The sequence below is a fragment of the Triticum dicoccoides genome, chromosome 5A, assembly GCF_002162155.2.
Source record: "Triticum dicoccoides isolate Atlit2015 ecotype Zavitan chromosome 5A, WEW_v2.0, whole genome shotgun sequence".
In the NCBI taxonomy this organism is placed as follows: Eukaryota; Viridiplantae; Streptophyta; class Magnoliopsida; order Poales; family Poaceae; genus Triticum; species Triticum dicoccoides.
The window spans coordinates 439,009,655-439,031,316 of record NC_041388.1 but is presented as its reverse complement, the minus strand read 5'-3'; the positions used below and the strand labels follow the sequence as shown (position 1 = coordinate 439,031,316).

The 21,662-nt window shown below is 52.3% G+C and overlaps 1 pseudogene; it reads left to right on the top strand.

The window, feature by feature from the left end:
* Positions 1-20,280, top strand: part of LOC119299730 — a 34,345-nt pseudogene extending 14,065 nt beyond the window's left edge.
* The last annotated feature ends 1,382 nt before the right edge of the window (positions 20,281-21,662 follow it).

Below are 21,662 nucleotides of genomic sequence, written 5' to 3'. Positions count from 1 at the left end.
CCACTGGTCAGCGACCCTGGTGGTCAAACCCAGTCAACTCGCCAGCGTTTAGCCGCCGGCGAGGCCGAGCGCGGCGGAGGGGCTCGGGATCGCCGTTCCGGCGACCATTCGAGCGGCGGAGACCACCCACGCGAAGCCCGCGCTCACGCGCATCCAGTGGAACACGCGGAAGGCTGCGGGGGCGGCGGAGCTCGCCGGAGCAGAGCTCAGGGCGGCGGCCGGAGTTCAGGCGCGAGCGGGATCGGGTTGCGGGGCACGGGGAGGCCACCTGAGGGGCCCAGCGGCACCCTCGTGGCACCAGGAGCGCGAAGGGAGGCTTGGTTTGGGCGGAGGCGGGCCGAGACGGCAGCGGCGACATGGACGGCGGCGAGAGGCTTCGGCCGTGGTGGGGAACGGTGCTACGGCGTGGATACGGGGGGGAGAAGAAAGGGGAACGGCGGCGGAGCTCACCGCGATCACGCAGAGCACCACAGCGGGGTCGGGGAAGACCTGGTGACGGCGAATCGATGTCGGCGGACGGCGGAGCCCGAGGAGGAAGACGGTGGCGATGGCGGCTACACAGGGCGTCCGGAGGTTCGTGGCTCGACGAGGAGGTGGAGGGGGTTGTGGCGGAGCTCGGAAGCATGTCAGGGAGGCGAGGGGAGGCCGGTGGCCATGGCAACGGCGAGCGATGGCGGCGGCTGCGCTCGGGTGCGCTCGGGGAAGAGAGAACCAGGGAGGAGGGAGAGCGAGAGGGAGGGGAAAAGGACCGGGGCGGCTGCGTGGCGACGTTCCGGACGTCCAGGCGTCGAGGGGGAGGACAGGCAGGCAGGTGCCGTGGCGGCACGACGGTGCGCACGCGCCGGCCACACGCCCCTGGCCTCCTGGCGCGAGGAGGGGGACGACTGGCGTCGGCCAGTCAGCTGGGCCGAGCTGCTGGGCCGATCGGGTAAGTGGCCCAGGTAAGTCTCTCTCCCCTTTTCTGTTTTCTTTTCTAATTTTCTGACATTTGTTTGATTTAATAAATATATTAAATCATTTAATTTCCTTATGCCAATTTTTGCAGGAGCTAGATATATTATTCCAGAGCTCTTTATAAATGGCATAATTTTTGGACATATATTTCAAATATATAACAATATATATCCAAAGCAAATAATTATCGAATTAATCCAAATGGCCAAAATAGTTATCCATGAGCTCCTAAAAATATTGTTTTGATTTTTATCTCTGTCCAATATTTTCAGAGGGCAACATGAGCATTTTCTTGGACCCTTTTGGAGAAATTTTTATTTGGGTCATTTTCAAAAAATGATTCTGAGGGTTCCACCAATCCTCATTTCAAATTTAAATGAAATTTAAATATGATGCACAAATAGCTAGCTAGTCTAAGTCATACCAGACTAGGGATGTGACACCACCGTTGTCGTTTCTGGTTTCAGAAGTACTAGGGTCATTGGTGTCATTGTTTCTACGGGCTAACCAACTATCCTCTCCCATGCAAAAGCGTGTCATGAGTGTAGTAAGGGCTGCCATGGACTTTGGCTTCTCTTGGCCGAGGTGTCGGGCGAGCCATTCGCCACGGATGCTATGTTTAAAGGCCGCTAGGGCTTCGGCATCCAGACAGTCGACGATTTGGTTCTTTTTAATTAAGAACCTTGTCCAGAGTTTCCGGGCTGACTCTCTGGGTTGCTGGACTATGGGACTGAGGTCATCGGCGTCCGGTGGCCGTATATAGGTACCATGGAAGTTGTCTCTAAAGGCATCTTCCAAGTCTTCCCAGGTGCCAATAGAATTTTCTGGGAGGTTGTTTAACCAGTGTCGTGCTGGTCCCTCAAGCTTTAAGGGGAGATATTTGATGGCATGTAGATCATCACCGCGAGCCATGTGAATATAGAGGATAAAATCTTCTATCCAGACTGCGGGATCTGTCGTACTGTCGTATGATTCAATGTTGACGGGTTTAAACCCTTCTGGGAACTGATGTTCCATTACTTCGTCAGTGAAGCATAGGGGGTGTGCAGCGCCTCTGTACCGGGCGACATCGCGACGTAGTTCGGACGGAGGCCGTATGCGGTTTTCGGCCCGTGTGAGGTTGTGTCTGTCACACCAAGTATGATGTCCATCCTCGCGTGTTGGAGCACGCCCCCTGGATCCATAGATTGATCTGGTCTAACCAGCTCTACTGTCCAGGTCCTGTCGTAGGTCATAGGTGTATCCCGGGGCCGCTGTTTCTCTGCCTTTGCGGCGAGGTGGTGCGGGCTAGTGGTCGGCTTGAGTTGCCGCTCTATCCCGGCCACGTGATGCTCGGTCGGGTCTGTTAGCAGCGTCATGCATTGGCGGTATGGGCTCTAGGGCCTCGTCGTTAAATTGTGGTAGTAGCTTGCGATTTGGGTAACTCTTTGTTGGGCGCGCGAGGCCGTATTCCTCGGCTTCTAGGATGCTAGTCCATCTGTCGTTGAGCAAATCCTGATCAGCTTGAAGCTGTTGCTGCTTCTTTTTCAGGCTTCTTGCAGTGGCGATTAGCTGGCGCTTGAAGCGCTCTTGTTCTAGGGGTTCCTCTGGCATGATGAAGTCTTCGTCGCTGAGGCTTGCATCCTCTTCGGAGATCGGTAGGTAATTGCTATCCTCCGAGTCCTCATTCTCGACCGGATCGTCGGGATTAACTTGCCCATCCTCTCAATCATCATGTTCGGATGTTGGCTCGACAAGAGCTTCAGGGTCTTCGGCGTTCTCCGGAGTGTTATTGTCTTCGGTGCCGGTATTGCTATCTTTTTTGTGACGCGATTTTGAACGGCGTCGCTAACGTCAACACTTTGGAGGTGCTTCGACAAGCTTATCCTCGACCGGATCCTTCTTGTCTTCGTCATCATCCTCTTTAGGTGTATCCACCATGTATACGTTGTATGCGGAGGTGGCCGTCCAACGTCTGGTAAACGGAGGGTCTTGGCCTTGTTCGTCTTCGGCATCGTCGTCCATGCCGCTGATGTCTTCAGAGGCGTAGTCCAGCATGTCAGTTAGATCTTCGACAGTGGCTATGAAGTGGGTGGTGGGTGGGACATAAAATTCCCCGCTCTCAGCCCCTAGTCCAGGACGGGCGTAATTCGGAAGTGATCCTTCCGTAATGGTGAGTGATCGCATTAAGTCCAGAGCTTCGCTTAAAGGCGAAGGTTGGCCAGAGAAACGAGGGTCTGTGGAGCTGTCTGGAGTTGGAGACTCCTAGCAGCGCCTGCTTGACACGGACCTCAAGAATTCAGACTTAGAGTCCGGCAGAGTGTCCAGTGCTTCAGTAGTAAGGAGGGTTCGGCTTGTCTCTGGGTTAGCCGATGATGCCATATCCTCCGGATCTCTGGAGGCAAGATCCATAATTGCAGAGAGCCGGCGGGCTCTAAACTCCCATTTTCGGACCTGACCGTCTGCTCTGTATCTAAGGCCAGAGTGGCAATCGGGGTCGCGAACCCTTCGAAGATCAAATCTCCTCGGATATTAGCGACATAGTTTAGGTTCCCGAAACTAATCTGATGACTAGGGGCATAGTTGTCAATCTACTCGAGGTGGCCAATCGAGTTGGCACGCAGCGCGAAGCCGCCAAATACGAAAATTTGGCCGGGGGGGGGGGGATTTCCCCCGAAACAGCATCATTGTGGATGATCAAATGAGCCATCGAATCCTTTGTCGATAGCACTGAGGAACTCTCACTGAAAGCACCAATATCAGTGTCAAAACTGACAGATCTCGGGTAGGGGGTCCCGAACTGTGCGTCTAAGGATTGAGGGTAACAGGAGGCAAGGGACACGATGCTTACCCAAGTTTGGGCCCTCTTGATGGAGGTAATACCCTACTTCCTGCTTGATTGACTTTGATGAGTATAGGGGTTACAAGAGTTGATCTACCTCGAGATCGTAATGGCTAAACCCTAGATGTCTAGCCTATATGATTATGATCGCCTCTACGGACTAAACCCTCCGGTTTATATAGACACCGAAGGGGGCTAGGGTTGTACAGAGTCATTTTACAGAGAAAGGAATCTTCATATCCGAACTCCAAGCTTGCATTCCACGTCAAGGAGAGTCCCATCCGAACCGGGGCGAAGCCTTCTATCTTGTATCTTCACGACCCACCAATCCGGCCCACATTACACAGCCCGGACGCCCAAGGACCCCCTCATCCCAGACTCCCTCAATAGGTACACCACCCGTCAAAGATTAAAAATTGCACTGAACCAACAACATAGAAAAGAGACACCTCCCAAAATGCTCGTCGTACCTGGCTTTGAGGACCGCAATAGCCCACTAGTGGAAAAATGGCTAGCGACAACTTTTGTTGGTGGTGCCTCATTTTCAATCAACGCCACCACTATATTTTCCAAATATTGGTGGCATTGGCATTTTTGGTACGACATTACTAAGATCATAGGGTTGGCGTTGGAAAATAGTTGAATGCCATTTGTTTGTGCAATCACAGTTGGTACAAGGCGTGATATAGTGGTGAGCCTCATTTTCAATCAACGCCACCACTGTATTTCCAAATATTGGTGGCGTTGGCATTTTTGGTACGACATTACTAAGATCATAGGGCTGGCGTTGGAAAATAGTTGAATGACATTTGTTTGTGGTCTAGCGTTCCAAAACCCTACATGACATAGTTGGTATAAGGCGTTATATAGTGGTGATGTCGCATAACAGGGAACACCAACACTATTATATTTAGTTGTGGCTTGTCATGTTTTGCCACATCAGCACTATATGACACAGGGTCTATTTTTGAACTACTTTTATTCGCTTTTATTTATTCTTAATTGATTAAAATATGTTTAAGTATTTATTAAATATTTTGGCAAGAAACCTAGGACTTATATTTATGAAATTAATAATATTCTTTGTACATTTGCACATTCTTTTGCATTATTTTTTAAATATATTTGGTCTTTTAATTGTTTTTACTAAAGTAATTTTATTAAAGTACTAATATTATTTTGAGTCTTTAATTTGTTTTTAGTAAAGTTCAAATATTGTGTTACTTTTATTAAAGTAAGATTTTTTTTAAAATTACGTGTTGGGCCAAGCCCAAAAATGCGTTGGAGGAGGCAGTGGGACAAACCCAAGGTGGCAAGTGGCAACACCCCCCTCGCCCTACCTCGCTCGCTCTTCCTCTCTGCTCGGGCTCTCTCTCTCTCTCTCTTTCTCTCGGCCTCTCTCGATTCCGGCGGCCATTTCCGGTGGGCTCCAGTGCCGAGGTAAACATCTACAACTCCCTCTCTCGCTGCCCTATCTCTTGACCCCATTTGTTTTGATTTGCATTGCTAAGCTTTCGGTGACGACTAAAGTATCAATGGGTTGCTAGGGTTTCGGTTTGGCACGACATTGACTACAAATCATTGGTGAGTTTATCCCCTCCACCTTCTTTCTCCTTTGTACAAAATCACCAGTGAGTTCGTCCCCTCCTGATTTGATTTTCATCGCTAGGTTTTCCATTCTGCAATGAAGTGAGTAGGCAAAACTAGTTTGACTGAGTCGGCAAAATTAGGAGTTTGAATAAACCGACAATTTGTATGGCAGTGCTAGGAAGTGCCATGTGTTTGTATGGCAGTGGTAGATAATTTGTATGTGTAGGAACTGCCAAATTTGAATGTGTTTGGTTTTGGGTTGTTATGTGTAGAAACTGCCAAATTTGTATGTGTCGATAATTTTGAGTTGTTATGAGTTGGACTTAGGTTATGACATGGGTGTTTGGTTCAAGCCACACCCAAATTGCTACAGATATGGAGTAGGTTTAAATTGCTGCATATATTCTTTTATTAGTGAAAAATCAAAGTGCTGGAGTTGGCAAACATGTAACATCATAGATAATTTGAACATATTGCTATCGTTGGACACGTGGCACGCCATCGGTACCCACAATACTGTTGTTGTTTGCCCCAACGCCACCAGTAAAAATTATCACTGGCGCCATATAGATGGTGTTGAAGCCCTACGCCGGCAAGGCCAATTTTGGTATGCCATCTGCACTAGTGGCTAGTTGCCCCCTTGAGACGAGATCTATAAATCGTTGAAGAGCATCGACTAGAGCATCCCCCTATGCAGAACAGATTTGCAATCCATCACCAGCAGCATAGAGGGTTGGAGAAACCAGGCCAAGACACGGAACAACGGTTAAAAAGATGTCGAAGTCGCCACACCAATAGCCAACCAAAAACTCTCCTTGAAAGACACACGAGTTACCAAGATCTGAAGTGAACCAACAGATCTAGGGACACAAACTCTCATAGGCTCTTTGTTAGCGCAGGATCGGACGTCGTCGTGGTAGGGAGAGACCCTATTCCAACACATCATCGTTGCCACCACCTCGTAGATATCGTCGGAGAAGCAAATATCTAAGAAATATAAAATGAGACGAAGGGGTCCCCACCCCTATTACCGCCGACGAGGCCGCCAGATAGGCAAGAGGAGTGGGGGCCTGAGGCGGTGACCGAAGCTCTCTAGTGGCGGTGGTTTTGCTAACATTATTCCAACTTTTCAATTGCCTATTATTGATGGTTAGTTGCAAACAGTTGATGTTCAATTGCATATAAATGCTATAAATTGCATATAATTGATGCCTAGTTGCTTGCTACTAGTAATTAGTTGCCTACAATTGCTGCTCAGTTGCCTAATTTTGTTAAAATAGTTACCTAGAATATTATGAAGTTGTTTATCATTGTTTTTCTAAGTTGCCTACAAACATTCTTAAGTGGCCAAGATTCATCATCATGTTGCCTACCATAACTAGTAATATATAGCGGACACAAGAGCATCATCGGTAGCCGACATCATAGTATTATAGGCAATTTAGAAACAACGACATATGAGCATGAACAATAGGCAACTTAGAAGTACCGATAAGGAAGTTAGGAGAATGTTAGACAAAATTAACTAGGACACACAAGGTAGTGACGTTGCCTGCTTTTAGCACTAGAGTTGCCTCTTGTGGAAGGAAAGTTGCTCATAAAGGTGATGCGATATTATCTACCTCAGTTTGGTAGTTGTTCTGTATTATTAGTTAGTTGCTTATTGTTGCTAATTAATTATTTTTAGTAGTGGAGTTGCTTCTGTTTAGCATTAAAGTTGCCTCATCTAGCATCATAGTTGCTTTTAAAACTAAGTAGCGTAGCAACTTAGGTCCAAAGCCGCCTATGTATGAAGCTAAGTTGTATGCAACTAAGGATGATGTTAAGCTACTAGCTAGTCATGGTAGCCCCCTTAGGATACTGTTGGCCTACCTTGAAAACTAAGTTGCCTACAATACTATAAAGTTGCCTACGAATGATGCTCAGTTGCCTACATACAATGAAAATTTGTCCCACATGGTTTTTATGTTGTCTACGATATACTTGATAGGTAAATTCACTAGTACACATGATGCAAGGAAGTTGCTTCTGTTTAGTACTAAAATTGCCTCAACTAGAACCAAAGTTGCTTCAAAAAAATTTATCGAAACATATACATATGAGATCTAATTTTGAAGATCTCGTCGCGAGAAACCTAATGGTGAAAACGGATTTTCATTTTGACACTCGGTTCAAAAGTTATACATTTTTTTAAATGAGACGGAATATTGTGAAATGACATCAGCACATGCATGAAGGTAATACTTAGTGACCATCCACCATCCGACAATGCCAGGTACATCACGAGGAGGAAGGAGGCCGTTTTCTTAGCAGTTTTGTCGCGTAGCAGGTGCGCAATCATCGGACAGCTTGCATATGTGCTCGGTTCCGCCAGATAGTGCAGCTGCGCGTTTAAGTTTTTGGGAAGAAAAATCTAGCGTTGGCCTTCTCAAGGAAAGAAACAACCACACCTAGGCACTGGCGCTGGCATTGTGTCGTCAGACGATAGGACCTAAAAAGAGCTCGCTGTCGTCCCCATTTCCGGCAATCTTACATGCAGATGCAGAATCCTCCGCCGCTGACGGGGGAAACCCCAGACCGTACACCCCCTGCCCCCTCCTCCATTTCTGGACCATTCGTAAATTTGTTTCAGGGTTTGCTCATTTATTCACCCCCTTTAACCTCCTTAACCTATTAGATCTATTCGATAGGGTTAAAAACTAATATCAGTCTCAGCGTAGTTGCAAGCTGATTCACTTATATATAAGTCCGCAGCAACGTTTATTCTGGGCCCAATTGTTTTTTTCGGGTGGGGAGGGGGGGAGGCGATTGGGGATTGGTAGAGGCGACGGTAACGAACTGGATGTATGTTAGTTTATTACTTGTGAATCCGCATCCCACTATTTTCTATTAGTACTGTTATCAGTGGTCGGAACTCGATGTATGCATGGTTTTAAATACCAGTTTTGCTTAAGCATATCTAGATGTATAATAAGTATTGCACATCTAAGTTCTATGTCATTGATCTTACATGGAGATTTGTGTGTGTATTTTTTTCCTTTTAACGTTAGATAAGTCACTTAGATGTGCCATAACTAGGGCACATCTAGATGTGTCCTAGTTGGGGTCGACGTAGCGAACTGTGGATAGCGGGCGCTATGTCCGTGTACCAGATTTGCAAAAGACATTCATAATTTTGAGATTCTTTGTATATTTCTAGACCATTAGCAATCATGTATGTCAGTTTGCTTGCGAATTGTATCCCATTGTTTTCTCTACTGTCATCAGTGATGGTTACTGATGTATCCCAGGTGGATCGATTGCTCCAATCTGCAATCCAAAGGGCTCACCCTGGCAGCAAGACGACGATTCTCAAAGTGACTGTGTCGAAGTGATATCATCATTGGGTGACCTTCCCGAGGTATAAACTACTGATCAACTCTCTTCGTCCCATAATATAAGAGCGTTTTTGACATCAATTATGGGACAGAGGGAGTATATTCCAAGCAAATCGCCATTTTGTGTGCTAGAGGTGCATCAGTCTGGATTGCAGGGAAATGCTGGTCGGTGTTCTTTTGCCAAATAAACACGAAGAATGGTTATGTTAAGAACTACTCCCTCTGTAAACTAATATAAGATTGTTTAGATCACTTCTAGTGATCTTGTCGGAGTAAATAACCACGGGTAGCCTAGCCGGCTTCCCCTGGTTCTTCAGAAAAATTATAGGCCGATTGAGCCTCCAAGCGTCCAAGACGTGGGGCCGCCTTCTCCCAGCTGGCCACCTCTCAGGCTGGCTGCGGAAAGGCGGCCCAGCCCTGAAATCCTTGAGAAACAAGACCATGAGAAGGCCGGCTCCAAGAAGCCGGCCATGAGAAGGCCGACTCCAAGGAGTCGGCTCCTCAGCAGGCGGCCAAGATCGTGCCCTCAGAGTCTGCGCCCACATAACGGCGACGAGACGGGGCGTGGCTACAGTGAAGCCTGCCACCCCCGAATCCGGAGCACGCATGGCCACAGTGCGTCATACGGGGCGGCCATCACCTGTCCGGCACACACTGTTGCCATGTTGATCATGACATCACCCACGGCGAGCAGTTAGTACGACCCGTGGGTGGCGGGCCCCCTCAGTCAGGGAGACCCCAAAGGCGGCCAGGCTTCCCGCAGTCGGCCTAGGGTACGGCCGGCTCCCAATAGCCGGCCGGCTCTCTCCCTCGAAGGAGGTGCCTCATTAAGGAGATAAGACGAGGTAAGGCTACAGTGATGAGCCGCCCTGCAACGGCACTGTAGCCACGCTTACCACGACAAAGCCCTCGTCACCAGAGGCAAGGCAACAGTAACCAGCCTCTGACAAGACTCCCGAGCGATGGGGCCAACCTGTCGACCAGAAGGCCGGCAGCCGGCGGGGCCTAACAGGCGGTGGGCCCATCGGTCAGCGGAGAAGCTGGCCAGCGAAAACACAGACGGCTGGGGCCCGCGCCCAGACGGATTACCATTGTACCCCTGGGGTGTAGGCCTATATAAACCCCCCAGGGCACCCATGCAGGGGAGATCTCTCTTTGGATAGTTTTAGACACGGCAATGAGAGGAGGAGCAGGAAAGCCTTGCCCTTCTTCATCCTTTCACCAAACAGCTCAAGGAGCCTCTTGTAGCTACTTGTCAATCTAGTGACCATGCGGAGACCCCGCAGAGCAGCAGTAGGGGTGTTATCTCCACGGAGAGCCCTGAAGCTGGGTAAGATCCGCCGGCGTGCATGTCTTTGCCTTATCCCGTTTCCAAGCACCGGCGATGTTTTATTGGCTCCCACAATGATAAGCCACCCGTTGGCATATGTCGCACCAACCATCCGACATTTGGCGCCCACCGTGGGGCCAGGTGCACCATCGTCTGGAGACCTGCTCTGGACGGGAACCCTCTTCCTCCCCAGCGTGCGTAGCCAGCCCGGCTCGCCCGATGGCGCTTGCCCCGACGCGCTGCAAGGCGTCGCTGACGCATGCGCGGCGAGTTGCCTCGCCGATCTTCTTGGCTAGGCTCGCATCTCTAACGAGCCCGCATCCGACGCGGGCACCGGCTGCCCCGAAAGCCACCTCGTCAGCCTCCTCGACCAACTCCACGTCTCCGGCGAGCTGGCTGCGGACTTGGAGTCGGCTGGGGAGGCTGACTTCCAAGAGCACCCCATCACGGTCGTATACTGCCCCGCTCGCCGAGATCATAGGCAGTCGGGATGCATCCGGCCGAGTGGCAAAATGGGCCATTGAGTTGGCTCCTTACACGATCTTCTACCAGCCCCGCACCGCCATTAAATCCCAAGCACTGGCAGACTTCCTCGTCGACTGGGCCGAAACCCAGTACCTGCCACCGACCCCCGAGTCCACTCATTGACGGATGCACTTTGATGGGTCCAAGATGCACACTAGCTTGGGAGCCGGCATCATCCTCACCTCCCCCAAGGGCGACAAGCTCAAGTACACATTGCAAATTCATTTTGCCGCCTCCAACAATGTGGCCGAGTACGAGGTGCTCATACACGGGCTCCGGCTAGCCAAGGAGCTCGGCATCCGCCGGATCCTGTGCTATGGCAACTCGGATTTGGTGGTCCAGTAGTCATCTGGCGACTGGGACGCCAAGGACGCGAATATGGCGAGCTACCGCTTCCTTGTTCAGCAAATCAGTGGATATTTTGAAGGATGCGAGTTCCTTCATGTACCACGCGCCGACAACATGCAAGCAGATGCCCTGGCACGAGTAGGCTCCACCCGGCAAGCTATACCAGCCGGTGTTTCTCTCCACCGCCTTCTCAAGCCGTCTCCAGAATCTGATTCTATCTTCGTGCCGCCTGACCCCGACGTAGTCAGATCCGGCTTGGGGAACCAAGCAGGCGGCTCGGGGACTTTGACAGGCGGCCCGGGGACTGTCGTAGTCACACCCGGCTCGGGGACTTCGGAACTCGGCCCGGCAGCTACTGCAGTCGGCCCGGGGATGGCATCGACGCAACAGGCGGTGGCCGACTCAAGACCATCCCCCTCACCTGGCCTTTTGCCGTCTGGGGGCTGGACATGGTGGGCCCATTCAAGACGGCACGCGGCGGCATGACACATCTACTCGTCGCTGTGGACAAATTTACCAAGTGGATCGAAGCAAAGCCGATCAAGAAGCTGAATGGGCCGACTGCTGTAACGTTCATCGCAGATATCACAACCCGGTATGGCATACCGCACAGCATCATCACCGACAATGGCACAAATTTTGCAAAGGGAGCGCTGGCACATTTCTGCGCAACACACGGCATCCGGCTGGACCTAGCGTCCGTCGCCCACCCGCAGTCAAACGGCCAGGTCGAGCGAGCAAACGGCCTCATCCTCTCCGGCATCAAGCCCCGACTGGTTGTGCCACTAGAGCGTTCGGCCGGCTGTTGGCTCGACGAGCTGCCGGCCGTCCTCTGGAGCTTGCGCACTACCCCAAACAAGTCAACCAGCTTCACCCCTTTCTTCCTTGTATATGGCGCCAAGGCGGTCATCCCAACTGACATCGAGTTCGACTCACCTCGGGTCACCATGTACACGGAGGCGGAGGCCAAGGAAGCAAGTGAAGACGGTGTCGACCTGCTGGAAGACGGCCGGCTGTTAGCCCTCAGCCGGTCCGCCATCTATCAGCAGGGTCTGCACCGCTACCACAGCCGGAAAGTCAAGCCAAGATCCTTCCAAGAGGGCGATCTTGTGCTCCGGCTGATCCAGCGAACAACCGGCCAGCACAAGCTCTCGGCCCCTTGGGAGGGCCCCTTCGTCATCAACAAAGCTCTAGGCAACGACTCCTACTACCTAATCGACGCGCAGAAGCCGAAGGCACGCAAGAGAGATGATTCCGGCAAGGAGTCGGAACGACCATGGAACGCCAATCTCCTCCGAAGATTTTACAGTTAAAATGCAGTATGTATCACGCTAACTTTTGTACTAAGTACGAGACAAAGGGTCCCCCGAGGAGCACTCGGGGACTACCCTCTTTTATCTATGGATGATGGGTATCATGCCTATGAATATGTTACTACATTTGTTTTTTCGTCCGGCACCAGGCCTGACCAGTCAGCCCCGGGACTCGCCGCCTTAAGTTATATATAAAGTTCTGCCTGCAGTCAGACAAGTAGTGTGCCGGCACCTAAGCCCCCTCTTGCCAAAAGTCAAAGCTCGAAGAATCGACTGTCCAACTAGCAGGAGCCAAGGGAAGGAAAGGATGCCCACACGAAAAACGGCTACGGACCAACGAACTTATATAACGCGAGCCGACCTCCCGCCCCGCCAGCCGGCTACCAGAGCAGCCGGCTGGCCGGCTTCCCATTCACCTTGCTGCAATCTAAGAAAGCTCGAGTACTTGCCTTCCCAAAACAACCAAGTCCTTCTCCAGCCACAGACTGCAGAGCAGCTGTCCGGCTGGGAAGACGGCGGCCAAGGAAAGGCGGCAAAGGAAAAAGCCAAAAGGATGGAAAGCAAACATGAATGGAAGCCAAACACATGCATACTATTTACACAAAAGACCTTCGAAAGGCCAGCATTCAACATAGTCTGAATACACCCCCAGTGGGTGGAACTGTGCAAATTTAAAGATTGTTCAAAAGAGTAACAAGCAGGAAAGCACGAACGCCGAATCAAGCTAGTGGAACAACGGGCGAGTTGGGCAGGTTGGTGGGGTCGGCAGTGCGGCTGGAGGAGTGACCGGCTGGCGAGTCTCGACATCGTTGCTAGAGGCACGATCAGGCTGAGGCGGGCTGGTCGCTTCACCGTCCGGCGCAGTGTCTTCACCATCCTCCCCCTCTTCCCCTTCACCCTCATCACTGGAGGCAATCTCCTCCGCCGAGTCCTCACCTTCTGCCGGGTTCAGCCCGAACCGCTCCTCCGGCTGAGCGACGCCAGCGTCATCCACCTTAGGGGCAAAGGCGTTTGTGTCGGTGTACTCGGCGATCGCCGAGGCGTGCTGGATGATAGCCGGCCGCACCGCCTCCAGCTCCTCGTCAGCCTCCTGCTGCCATGTGCTCAGCTGGTCCAAGTTCAACCCAGGATACCAAGCTCGGACGAACTCCAGTGCCCGCCCAGCGCCGGACCGGGCCGCTGACGCCTTCCAAGCCTCGAAGCGGCCGACTGCGACCTCCAGCCAGTCGGTGGTCCAACTCGGGGTGCGCGGGATCACCTCGCCGAGCCAGAGGGCAGCCAGCACTTGCGCCCCGGCACGCCGAAGACGGCGGAGCATGCGGTGGGTCGGCTGCAGGCGGGCTTGAAGCGCCAAAAGCTGCTCCTCAAGTGACCGGCTGGCACCCGGTGCGACCTCAGCCCCCGCCTGCCGTCGCGCGTCGCGGTAGGCCTCGATGGCTTGGGTGGCAGTAGTAGAGTAACCGGGAAAGTAATCTGCACAAAGAAGAAAGCAGTAGCACAGAGTCAAAAGACGAACCAGATAGTAGGAGGCAGGCAAAGAAACGATGAAGAAGGCGGCCCACCGTCGATTAAGTCTTCTACCTGCCTGTAGCCTTGACTCAGCGCCTGCCTGGCCTCGGCCCAGTTCGCCGCCTCGGTCTCATATTCGGCTTTGAGGGCGGCCTCACTGTCCTGCGACGCCTTCAGGGCCGCCTTGTGGCTCTCCTCCTGGTCGGCCAACTTCTTGGCCAGGCGGTCACGCTCTTGAGCCAGGGCGGCGCACTCGGCCTCCTTGGCGCGAAGGGCGGTCTGGGCTCCGCTCAGCTGGCTCCTCAAGTCAGCATTGCCCCCCACAGATATGAAGAAAGAAGTTGCCAGGAAAAGATCCGACCCGACTGCTCAGCAGTCGGCCCGAATCTCGAGGACTACACCCAGTGGGTGCGCTGACGCGCCCCCACTTGTGACAAAAAATGAAGCACTTACTCCGGCTCTCGGTCAGATTGGTGGTTTTCTGATTCAACTCCTGGGCCTGGGAGTTGAAGGCAGTCGCGCGGAGGTTATGATACTCCTGCAGATAAGATAAGTGATACAAGTAAGAACAAGACGACAGTTAGAGTCTACCAAGAAGTTCCAAGCTGCCTGCTCAGCAGCTGGCTCGGAACTCGGGGACTACACCCAGTGGGTGTGCTGACGCGCCCCCATGGAAGAAATCAGGAGCAATCAACGAAGATCAGAAGGACTCACCCGGATCACCGTTCGCGTCGTGAGAAATTCTTGGGTGTACTGCTTCAGCGCGGTAGCTTGGGCCTGAAGCCGGCTCCAGACGTCCTGCGCCGCCATGTTCAGCACGGCCGTCCCGCCGCCCGGCATCCACCCGGATGAGCTATCGCTAGCCGCTTCCAGGTCCTGGGCCGACGGGCCGGCGCCAGCGGCATTGTGCGGATCTGGCGCGGAAGTCGCCTTCTCCGCGCGCCGACGGGACGGCGACAGGACCACAAGGTCCGCCCCGACAGTCGGCTCACCTCCAGTCGGCTGCACGGGCGGCGTGTCGGGCCGGCTACCTTGACCCTTTCCAGCCGGCGGCGTCGGTTCCGTCTCCTTCCCCTTCGCCGGCTGGCCGTGGTGGGTCTCCTCCGTCGGGGGCACTGGAATGTCGGGTGCCGCGGCGTGAAGGGGGATGACGAGCAGCGGAGACTGGTTCCGTTGGGCCTCCGCCTTCTCCTCCATGGCTGTGGCCTCCGCCTGGGCCTTGGCAGCCGTGTCGGCCTGTGCCTCTGCCGACTTCTCCCTCGCCTCCCGAGCCGCCCTCCGCTCATCTGCCTCCCGCTCCTCCCGCGCTTCCCGCGCCTTTCGCTCCGTCGCCTCTAGGAGATCGGCGCGGGGATCCACACGGCGGGAGCTTGAGGACCCTCCCGCGGGTCCGACCACGGAGGCGGCAGGGGCCCGTTCATGAGAAAGTGGGGCCCTGTTTGATAAGTCAAGAAGAAGGCTTAGAAAGATATCAACCGAAGAAGAAAAGAAAGGCATAAGAAAAATAAAACTTACGATGAAACCAACTGTGGCTGCTTCACCATCTTGCGAAAGCGGGCCGCCTTCGCGACCGCCTCATCCCGCTTGGTCGCCGCCATGGTACTCTTGGGCTTTTTTGGCCGACTGCCGAAGTGGGTCGACGCGGCCCGGCGTTTCTGCGCGTCGCCTTGAGGATCCGGCACGGCGGATGGGCCCGCACCTTGATGATCGGGCGCCGGCTGACGGCGCGGAACAACTTCGGCCTCAGCATCATCCGGCCAACCTCGAAGGCGGCCCCGAGCCCAGAGCCGCCTGCCTCGCCGCCCTCCCCTGCGACGTCTTCTTCCATGGCGGCCGCCCCCAGGTCCGAGTCGTCAACATCGTCCATCGTGCGGTCGGGGAGGAACTCACGCTCCACCCCCGCAGCACCGGTTGCCGGTGGAAGCATGAGATTCTGCCAAAAACAAGCCGACTGGTCAGGAGTCGGCCATCATGAACCCGGCGACAAGGCAAGAAGAAAAGAAGAGAAACTTACCACCGGCGGAGGATTGGCGCGAGAGTACGGCACCTTGCCGTACTGCCACTCCTCGGTGAGCTTGCAGTTGGAAATATAGTTCACCATGTAAGACACCTCGGCGTGAGGCATCTCCTTGGTGCTTAGCCGGAACGGGTCGAAGCGGCCGCTCATCTGGCAGATCATATGAGGTCGGCCCTGGAGCGGGAGCACCCGGCTCTCCACGAAGACAACCACCAGGTCAGACCCAGTCAAACCCTCCGACTGGATCATCACCCGGAGCCGTGCAACGGAGGCGGCCCCAGCCTGAGACAGGGACCTGGCCCGGAAGGACCATGAGGGCTGCCTCCCAGCCGGCGGGCCGTCTAGGTAAGCCGGCAGATTGACGAAGTCGCCTTGCGGAGCGATGTTCTTCACGTAGAAGTAGGATTTCTGCTAGAGCTTCACCGACTGGATCAGCGGGATGGGCGGAAACGGGTTGTTATCGCTCGTCCTCCGCATGGCGATGAAGGCGCCACATGGGGCGGGCACGCCCGCGACGACAGTGCCAAGCTTGCACTGGAAGAATTCTCCCCACAGTTCAAGGGTGGGGAGGACACCAAGAAAACCCTCGCACACGGTGACAAAGGCCGACAGCAGCATCACCGCGTTCGGAGTAAGGTGATGCGGCTGGAGATGATAAAATTCGAGGAAGGAGCGGAGGAACCCGCTCGCCGGCAGGCCGAAGCCGTGTAGGAAGATTACCCGCTCGTCCTCCTCCGGCGCCGACGAGATCTTCCTCTCCGGCGCAAGGCGGACCCGCACAAAATCCGCGCCCGGTAGCCGCCTCGTCCGGCGGAGGAAGTCGACGTGGTCGTCGTGGACGTTAGAGCCGTCCCAGGAGCTCGACAACGTCATGGGGACGGCACGGCGATGAGAAAGGTGCGGTGAAAGAAAGGCGCGCGACCCTGCTACGACGAAGCGACGGCAAGCCAAGAAGATTGGCGGGAAGGCCGAGCGACGACGGGTAGCTGTGGCGGTGGAGAGGAGGAAGAAGAAGGAGGGGGCAGAGCGAGGGAGAGTGCGCGAGCATCTGGCGCTCCCCTCCTCTCCCCCTACTTATAGCCTCGTGCGGCGAAGCCGAGGAGGCAGGGCGTGGGGGGACGTGGGATTAACTGCACCAACTCCCCCGCGCCCCGCGATTATTACGCCTTCACGGCGTGCGGAAACCGCCGCTGGGGGGCGCGCGGTCCGTCCGGGCCGCAGAAGATCCGCACGTGGGCCGAGGCCCTGTAGTGGCGGGCCCCAGACTGCGGTGGCATCACGTCGCACGCGTGGGCTGGCAGGCCCCTCCAGCCGTAGGGTGCCACGTGGCGCGCAGGCGACGAACGGTCAGCTCGCAGCCTGACTCGCGCGCCGACTGGTACCCGCTTTCAAGCTTCAAAATCTCTAGAAGACGGCACGCCTAGTCAAAGCGGGATCCCAGTTTCCGGCTCCTCAAGATAGGAAGCTGACTGAGCTCCTCGTCTTTTTTCTGCCTCGGAGCCCAACCAGCTTCGGGGACTACTGTCGGAGTAAATAACCACGGGTAGCCTAGCCGGCTTCCCCTGGTTCTTCAGAAAAATTATAGGCCGATTAAGCCTCCAAGCGTCCAAGATGTGGGGCCGCCTTCCCCCAGCTAGCCACCTCTCAGGCCGGCTACGGAAAGGCGGCCCAGCCCTGGAATCCTTGAGAAACAAGACCACGAGAAGGCCGACTCCAAGAAGCCGGCCATGAGAAGGCCGACTCCAAGGAGCCGGCCCCTCAGCAGGTGGCCAAGATCGTTCCCTCAGAGTCTGCGCCCACATAACGGCGACGAGACGGGGCGTGACTACAGTGAAGCCTGCCACCCCCGAATCCCGGAGCACACATGGCCACAGTGCGTCGTACGGGGCAGCCATCACCTGTCCGGCGCGGCACTGTTGCCATGTTGATCATGACATCACCCACGGCGAGCAGTCAGTACGACCCGTGGGTGGCGGGCCCCCTCAGTCAGGGAGACCCGAAAGGCGGCCAGACTTCCCGCAGTCGGCCTAGGGTACGGTCGGCTCCCAATAGCCGGCCGGCTCTCTCCCTCGAAGGAGGTGCCTCATTAAGGTGATAAGACGAGGTAAGGCTACAGTGATGAGCCGCCCCGCGACGTCACTGTAGCCATGCTTACCACGACAAAGCCCTCGTCACTAGAGGCAAGGCAACAGTAACCAGCCTCCGACAAGACTCCATAGCGGTGGGGCCAGCCTGTCGACCAGAAGGCCGGCAGCCGGCGGTGCCTACCAGGCGGCGGGCCCATCGGTCGGCGGAGAAGCCGGCCACGTAGACACAGACGGCTGGGGCCCGAGCCCAGACGGATTACCATTATACCCTTGGGGGTAGGCCTATATAAACCCTCCAGGGCACCCATGTAGGGGAAATCTCTCTTTGGATAGCTTTAGACACGGCAACAAGAGGAGGAGCAGGAAAGCCTTGCCCTTCTTCATCCTTTCACCAAACAGCTCAAGGAGCATCTTGTAGCTACTTGTCAATCTAGTGACCATGCGGAGACCCCGCAGAGCAGCATAGGGGTGTTACCTCCACGGAGAGCCCTGAAGCTGGGTAAGATCCGCCGGCGTGCATGTCTTCGCCTTATCCCGTTTCCAGGCACCGGCGATGTTTTATTGGCTCCCACAATGATAAGCCACCCATTGACATATGTCGCACCAACCACCCGACAGATCTAAACGATCTTATATTAGTTTACAGAGGGAGTACTAGTTTTGATTACCCGTGTAATATTCTGTGACACTGCTAAAATGCTAAGCACTTGAGCTGTAAGTCTGTAAAGAGTTTTCTCCAAGACAGAAGTGCATACAGGCTTTAATGAATGGCAATCCATTGTCTATCCCTAAGAAACTGTTCACATTAGACAATTGCTTTATGCTTCCAGTAGTAGTGGAAGCTTGAATTCCATATGATGGAGGGCTGTTTTTTATCTGGCTTGCTAAATCTATTTACTGGCTCAAAAAATTTGGATTTACTATTTATACCCTGTCCAGAATGTACATTTTTTATTTTCGCTTTGTTGCTATACTTACTCATTTGTTGTAGATGACTGTATCCCATCGTATAGAATAGCATCATCCTATGGATATTTGAATGTTGACCGGCACAAACGCACACAAATTATTCTTGTGGACTTCCATATGCCTATTCACACGTTCTCTCTTGGGATTACATCCCAGTGCATGGCCTTCCTCTGTACTATGTAAATGTGTAATACTGCAAGTTTGTGCAGATCGATATATAAATTATTTTATAACCCTAGTTACTATTCTCCTGTGCTTCTGTATCCAGGATATCTGTCGATGTATTAATGCCCGAATGCCACTGCGAGATGCTGCCCGCTTGGCTTGTGTATCACACAAATTTTGGAGATCATGGAGATGCTATCCCAAGCTTGACTTACGTCAGGAAACACTAGGTTTGAATGGAGATCTCATCAGTGAAGTTGACAATATTCTGAAAAATCACTCGGGCGTTGGCTTGAAGGAACTAAACATTGAACTTTCTAGCTGTGACAAGGTTGATTCTTGTTATATCAGTAGTTGGCTTCGTATTGCTGTTACAGCAGGAATCGAAGAACTCAGCCTTTTTCTGCCTCATATTCCTGAGGAAGAAGAAAACTATTTCCCATGCTCACCTTTACTTAATGGGAGTGATAAATCAATTCGGTATCTTGACATAGGCATCTCTGCTTTTCGTCCCACAGCTGGGCTTGGTCATTGGAGAAGCTTGACAAGGTTATATCTGAGTAGTGTGCGGGTTGCTGACGATGAGCTAGAGGGCCTTCTTTACAGTTGTGATGCATTGGAGCATTTTGGGAGTCCTGAATTGCCCTGAGATAGTTTGCCTGAAGATACCTTGTCTGCTGCAGCGGCTTAGGCTCCTGACAGTGTCTTTATGCAAAAATCTGCAAGTGATAGATTGCAATGCTTCAAATATCTCCATTTTTCACTTCTCTGGTAGCTTAGTATCAATTTTCTTCGAAAATACATTGCAAGTAAAGAATGTTGAAATGGATTGTTTAGAATTTGGTCAGTCTAACATTGTCTTGCATGCTCGGACTAAGCTTCTGTCCTATGCGCCAAATGTTGAAACACTTGCCATATCCTCACCTAATGAGGTATATTCTGAAAGTTTAGATAAGTATAGACTAGCTATTTGCATATTATATCTGACATACCTAGTAATATAATTAATCTTGATATCTTTATGCAGATGATCAGTACACCAATGCTACCTAGCAAATTCCTTTGCCTCAAGTACTTGCATATTTCTCTAATTGGAGATGAAGCTATTTCACCAGCTTATGATTACCTTTCTCTGGCTTCTTTTCTTGAAGCTTCTCCTTGCGTGGAGACATTCATCTTGGAAGTAAGTTACTTGAACCTTGCTAGCATACCTAGTGCATTGTGAAACTGCTGATGCGAGCATCTTGGCTTTCTATGTAGGTGCGGCAGCCTTAAATGAAGCATGATTCAGTTGTCGAGGATTCCTCACACCTAAGGTGGCCACCACAGCAGCGTCACAACAACCTAAAGAGTGTGACAATCATCGGCTTCTGTTCCGCAAAGAGCTTGGTCGAGTTGACATGCCACATTGTTGAGAACGCGACATCGCTCGAGCGCCTCACGTTAGACACCACTCATGGCTGTCAGAGTTCTGGTGGGTGTAGCGTTGATAAACCTAACAGATGGTTCTATGCAGAGAGGGGTATCCTCATGGCGGCCGCACCTGACCGATGCCTCCATACGGGGGAGGATATCCTCATGGAGTCTCACAGGGCGCGTTTGGCTATCAGAAGACATGTTGAGCGGAAATTTCCCTCTGGAGTCATGTTAAAAGTCGTCGAGCCTTGCAGTCGGTGCATAATGTTGAACTTTTAGATACCTAATTAGCATCATGTCAAACTGTACTATTTATGATGTAGTATTTCCAAACTATCAGAATTGATCAACGATAGTTGTGTGAGATTTCATAGGCAGCTCTTTGTTTCTTGAATTATCGGAGGTGCCTAATGTTTAATGATGTAAAATTGTACTAGTAGTGATTCCTGCTGACAAATGAAATCAGGGAAATTCTTTTTGCTGCTTTGTTCATTGCTACTTACAGAGAGATTAGAGAGCAGCGTGCTCTACTTATGAATGTTTTCCAGATTGTTGTCATGTAAAATTGTAGTAGTGTTCACTCAGTGAGACTGCAAACTGACCCCCGATTTTTGAGCCAAAATGCGTCTTTTTGAGCCTTGATTTTTTTTGTACAGACCTCCACGGATGTCATTTCAAGGTAAATTTTTGCAGGGTGTTAGAAAATTTGTTGATGTTCATTCACAAAAAAAATCAGATTTTTTTTTGGAATTCACAATTCATGCAGGTGTATTTGAGCTGAGGAGAAGATTTTTTTTGAGTCTAAACACTCTTGCTTTACTAATTAATAATGTTCATCGGAATACAAATCAAGTCTGGGGGATCTAACAGCCACACATGGCGCCCTGGATCCAGACCAAAAGCGTGTTTAGCGAGGCTATGTGCCTCAACATTTGAATCTCTTCTTTCAAAGATGAAAGAACATTGCTGGAAACTTGCCGCTCTCGCGTTAATTTCCTTGATGACCGTAGCATATGAACCACCTGTCCAACTCTGAATATCTCGAACCACAGTTTGACAATCAGATGCAACGAGAATCCTCTCCAGGTGCAAGTCTGTTGCCAGTGCCAGAGCCTCACGGCATGTGAGGGCCTTCAAAGTGGCTAGCTCAGCTATTCCACTATATTTCATGCAGGATGCCCCCAGGAAAACTCCATCTAACGACCTGCATATAGCACTGATGGATCCCTTGCCTTGATTCC